Source organism: Pteropus vampyrus, unplaced genomic scaffold, assembly GCF_000151845.1.
Source record: "Pteropus vampyrus isolate Shadow unplaced genomic scaffold, Pvam_2.0 Scaffold72, whole genome shotgun sequence".
NCBI classification, from domain to species: domain Eukaryota; kingdom Metazoa; phylum Chordata; class Mammalia; order Chiroptera; family Pteropodidae; genus Pteropus; species Pteropus vampyrus.
Window position 1 is genome coordinate 793,460 of NW_011888853.1, and position 6,031 is coordinate 799,490.

A 6,031-nucleotide genomic window follows, 5' to 3' on the forward strand; every position below is an offset into this window, starting at 1 on the left:
AACTCGGTGTGTATGTGTGTGTGTGCACGCGTGCGTGTGCGTGTGGGTAAGCCAGTGCGTGTTGGAGCAGGCGTCGTGAAGCCCGGCCTAGAGACAATGACAAGGGCAGTCATGCCTAATAATCCCGTGGATAGTGACCATCATCTCCCCTGTGCCTATGATGGCCTAACGCTTCCATCCATCACCTTGGTCAGTCTTGCCCTCAGCCCTATTGGGCAGGTGCTCCCATGGTCCCATCCTATGGATGAGAACACTGAGTTGCAGAGAGGTTAATCAAAAAGGTCCGACAGCTGGTAAATGACAAATGACCAGGATGGGAAGGCTGCTGTCCCCATTTGGGTGGCCTTGGGTTTGTCACACTTAGGCAGAGTAAGGCTGGAAAAGCTCCCAGGGCAGCGGGTTTTCAGCCCCGAAGATGCCAAGAGAGCTACTGTGAGGGTGGCGTCCACGTGTCCAGGGCTGTTATTCATTTTTCAGGCCGTGGGGAAGCAGGGAGGCCTTGGGACATAGGACAGCATTGCGCATTTATCTGTGTTCCTGACAACGTGGGCAGAGAAGGCAGGAGGCTATCGACTTGCAGTCGGAGGGATTTTGGTAGCTGTCCCAGCATTTGATCAATATGGCAGCTCTGTCTTTATTAAGGTCCCAGCCAGGGGCAAGAACCAAGCTGCTGGGCGCTCTGGGCCCCTGGGGTCCCTGCTTTCTGCAGAGGCACCCTCCGGCCAGGGCATTGAGTGCAAAGGGAACTGGACAGTGGGCTGTGTGCAGCCATTCAGGGTCGCAGGCCGGGCTTGCTCTCTGCGCAGCGGTGCAGAATCAGCTTTCTGGCAGTGGGCGGCCAGTCCCGTTTGCTGCCAAGTGAACAGCAGGAGGGCAGCGGGCAGCTCCCTGGGCCCCGCCCTCTCCCGTGCCCACTGAACTATGGCGAACCCCAGCCACTCAGGCCAGAAGAGAGCAGGCCTGGCCTCCCGCTCCAAGGCTCAAGTCAGCAGATGTGGGACGGGACCCCGTGTGGGGTTGGGAGGGAGTTGGCAGAAGCGTAGGGAGAGAAAAAGATTCTGCCAGTTCTCCTGTCCGGAGGTGACGGCAAACCCACCCCAAAATGGTGTAAGAAAGAACAAAGCCTCTTAGTGGTCCCTTTCATGGAAATATTCACGCTGGGCTACATCCAGGAGCCCGGATGAGGTCATCAGCTCCTGGCCTCTGTCAAGGTCTCAGCTCTGTTTCCATCCAGGCTGGCTCCATGCTCAGGCGAGATCGTGGCCCCGGCTCCTGCCATTGGGAAAAGAGTGAGCTTTTATTCCTCAACCAGTAAGAGCCAAGTTCTGGGCCTGACTCTCTTTGGCCTGAATTGAGTTACATGGCGATCCATGAACCAAATCTGTGGCCACTGGTTGCCAGCTTCTGGAGTTGGGAGCGGTGTCAACACCACGTGGGGGAAGGGTGACGTTGCCCGGGGCCTGAGAATGGGAATGGATGCTGGGTGGCCCAAGGAACCGTCACTGTCCGTTAACGGGGGCAGAATGAACCTGGATGGGTCAGCAAGCTGGTGGTTCTTGGATGGAGGCATGTCCAAGAGAAGACCCTCTGTGGCAGAGAGAACGAGGAAGGAGCTCATGTGTGGGTAGGTGAACACTGAGGGGTTCACTCGGGGAGTGCACTGGGTGGGCCTCAAGTGGGACTGACAAGCCCTGCCCTCAGAGGATGTCGGGCGTGGGTCAACGCACGTGTGTGGGGAAGAGGGTCCACTTGTTCCCTGGGATCATCCCACCCACACACCCGACAAGCCCCACCAACCATAGCCCCTATTTCTCCAGTGCTTAGACACCACGGGCTCTCCACGCCGTGTGTCCTTGGACCTTCTCCTGGGCAGGAGGGGTGGCTGTTGCTCAGATCTCCATTTACCAGGTGACGCAGCATGTAGCAGGCGAGCGGGCCTCCTCTAGAGCCTGGTTGCCGGGGTTGCATCTGAGCTCGGCTGCGTGGCTTTGGACCAGAGGCTCAATCTCCCTGCGCCTCAGCTTCTGCATTTGTGAGAGGAGCTGAGAGCAGCACCCACCACACAGGGCGTAGCGACGCTGAGATAAGTCGATGATGCGCCTAGACCTGGGACTCGCATCCAGGCTTTTTGGACTCAATCTTGTGGCCGGGCCAGTGATTTCCAGAGCCCACAGCCGTGTGCCAAGTGGCTCTAAATAACCCTTTCCATGGAAGTCTCTAGAGCTCTTCTGCAAACAATCCTTCCTGCAGCCTGGACTGTAAACAAGTCAGAGATCCTATGGGACCACTGGTGACACGGAGCTGGTGAGTCTGCACCGTTATTGTGCAGTGAGCCTGAGCGAGGCCGGTGTGTGGGGCCTGGAGGAACCTCTCCCGCTATTTCAGCCTGGTGAGGCCTCCAGGGGCGGGGGGGCCAAGGGTCTGGGGCTTCCCTTTTTCAAAAGAGGTGTGGGAAAATGCAGAACACAGCGGTATGGGAAACAGGGTGAATTGAGACAGGTAGGAGGAGAGGGACTGTTGGTCTCCCAAGGACACAGGGAACCTGGTGAGACATGCAGAACCTCAGGCCCACCCCACTTACGAATCAAACCTGATTTTTAATAAGATGGGTCTAATGTTTGAGAAGCTGTGCTTTCATTACCTTCAGCCTGGGGGACAGGTGCCAGTCAGATGGCTGGGCTCCAGCCCCATCTCTAATGCTGCCCCAAGCCGTAGCCACCAGCCATGTGTGGCTGTCACGGTTACATGTAAACCAGTGGAAATGAAATACAAGGAATCATTTCAGTTCCTCGGTCACACAAGGCACATCCAGTGTTCAATAGACACACATGGCTAGTGGCTATCACACTGGACGGATTATGGAGCAATTCCGTCATTGTAGAAAGCTCCATCGGGCAGTGTGGGTCTGGGTTTAATTGTGCCGCCATGTGTGAGGGATGACCCAACCAGCCCCAGTTCTCACCAGGCGGCCGTGTCCCTCTTTGGGTGGCAGGCGAGGGTGAGCGTCTATGGCAAATATGCAAGCGACAGATGTGTGGTAACTCAGACGTGTGGGAGTGTGCTGGGGGAGGGGCCGGAGGGGCTCGCGGCAGCTGCCTAAGAACAACTGGTGAAAATCAAAGCCTGAGTTCGTTAGGACGAGAAACGCCAGGAGGGGATTCGGAGATCATTTAGCTCCCATCTCCCCCTCACCTTCCACCCCTCCCCACTCCCGTTTGATAGAACAAAACCCAGAAGCCTAGAGACTTAGACTTAGAAGTCGGACTTTGGACTCCAAGCCCAGGACTCCATTTATTTGACTAATGATACAGTGAGATGGACTCTCTGCCTGAGAAGGGACCGACAAGACGCCTGAGCGTGGGGTACGGGGAGGGGGCAGCTGTGGAAGAGGCACGTTTCCTAGAACACAGGACTTTCTACAGTCTCAGCAGGAGGAGGTCAGCGGGATTCGGCCAGGTGGAGGTGGGCGTGGAGCTGGCGAGAGGCCAGGAGATGGGGGACGGCAAGGAGGACAAAGACCTGGCCCCCGTCCCCAACCAAGTCAGGCTCTTCCAGAAAATAAAACCAACATCTATACATATTATATTTAGACAGATAAATACAATAACCAAAGCGTATACGTGCGTGTGTATATATCATTATATATAGCATTATGTATAAAATGAGATTGAGTATAAGGAATGATCTAGCACGATAGGACTTTCCATAAGCGCAGCCTCTAAGCTGGAGACGCAGGAAAGCCAGCAGTGTCACTTGAAGGCCTGAGAGCCAGGAAGGCCAAGGGCAGGGGGGATGGGTGTCTCAGCTCAGGCCATCAGGCGGAATGCAAATCCACCCTTCCTCTGCCTTCGGTTTCAGCCGGGCCCCCAGGGGACTGGAGGGGGCCCCCCCAGGGGACTGGAGGAGGCCCGCTACGGGGGGGCGGGGCGGGGGGCCCACTGCTTTACTTTCTCACCGGTTCAGATGAGAACCTCTTCCCAAACGCTCTCACAGGCACACCCCAAAATCACATTTGCCCAGCTCTCTGGGCCCCCATGGTAGTCAAGCTGGTACATCCCGCTAACCGTCCCGCTCTGCTCCATGACCACCTGCCCGGGGCAGAGGCTGGGGCATCGCTCTCCGGTGTCCCCCTCTTCTTCCTCCTGGGTCTGCCTTCCTTGGTCCCCCGTAGCCCCACCATCAGACAGGTGACTGGGTTCTGGCCCATGGAACCTGGGCAGAAAGGATGCCACCACCTCCAGACCTGAGCCCTAAAGTGCCCCCGCCCTCCTCGGCAGCCCAACCGCGTGTGGACGACACAGCGGAGGACGCCGTGGCCCTACAGGGCAGCCGAGATCATGGACGAGGAAAGCCTTCAGCCTAACAAGCCACGGGGATCTGTACCCTCCCAGCAGCCAAGGCCGAGCTGGGAGGTGGGTCCCGCTGCCGTCGAACCTCCAGGTGGGACCCAGCCCGGCCAGCACCATGACTGCAGCCTGTGAGACCCCGAGACAGAGGGTCCGGTGAAGCCACGGCCAGATCCCCGACCCAGAGAAACGCCGAGATAATAAACGTGTTGTTAAGCCACGAAGTGTGTGGTGATTTTTTTAACGTAGCAATATGTGAAGCGGTGGATGCTTGGGGTGAGCTGGTGGATACGCGGGGAATGGAAGAGAAAACGGTACCGGGAGAACCTTGGGCAAAACGAGGGAGAAGACCCGATAACCACCAGGGCCCCTCTCAGGAGGACGGCTGGACGTGGTCCCGGGCAGCCCCGCTAGGTTCCTGGGTCCTCAGGTGGGTGACAGCTCTCCTAAGTCTGCTGCCGAGACGGACAAGCTCTCACACTGCGCATTCTGTCCACGCAGCCATAAATATTAAAAGGCGCCAGAGGAGAGATTGGAAAATAAGGCTGTGGGTAAGACGCGGCTCTGAGCTGGGGAGAATGAATTTCTTTCTTCCCAGTCCTGCTTCAGTACATTTATTGCAGAAGGTGCTGCAGTGGGTGATAAGGAGCAGGAAGCCGATGTCCTGCAGGCTGTGAGGGGAGACGTCCTGCTGAGGTCACCTGATGTGGAGCCTGGGTCCTCGCATTCCTCACGAAGCCCCCTGAGGAACTGGACGCCCTCCCCAGATCATCCGGGTGCCTGCTACTGAGCAGAACTGTGGGCTTCCAGGCCTGCTGGTCCCATCCTCGGGCAGAAACAAAAAAATAAGATATACGCAAAGTAAAGCAAAAGAAAAGCAAAGTGCCCTGCGTGGGTAGGCGGGGGTGCTTTGGGGTTTTCCATTCTGGGCCTTAGCTCTGTGGCTCTCCCGGCCTCACGCTGAGAGCTCGTCAGCCTCCCGCCTCTAGCCTTTCTCTCTATCCGTTCTCCCAGAAAATTCTTCCCGGCCACCCCCTTCTTTGCATTCGAATACTGCTCACAACTTGCGGTCGTCATGGCAGTCTCATGGGCCCTGCACCCCTCCTTCCCTCTGTCCCCTCTAATCCACCCTGCCAGCAGATTAACTATGCTTTGGGTTTATCACTTGCCTGTTGAAGAAAAATTCTATTTTTCTGAAACCACTGGCAACACCCAGTCCAGAAATGTTGGCTGGACACGCGGGCCGCATGTTCCCTGTTCTACCAGGCTTCCAGAAACCCCTTTCCTGAGGACCCACTGGCGGGCCATTCCTGCCCCCACCCCTGTCCCCTGGTCTTTTCCCGTATGCTTCTCCGCATCTTTTCCCGGGCAAATTCTCCCTCCTTCTTCCAAGCCCCCGCCACATCCTACCTCTCAGCAAATCCGTCCCTGACAACAGAGCCCTAAGCGTGTTCTCTGTCCTCTGAACTCTTATGGAGTTTTAGCCTGTGCAATTTACCTGTTAATTACTCATGCACTGTGCCGTCTGGAGACACGGCTTCTTCTCCCACAGCCTCCCGCTGGTAGTTAACTCTTTGCAGGTAGTTTAGGTTTGGCTTGTTTCTATCTGGGCTCCGCGCCCCATCTCGACACCATGACTCTGCCCCTGACCTTCCCTGAGGAGGGAGCCCAGCACCCAGCATGGT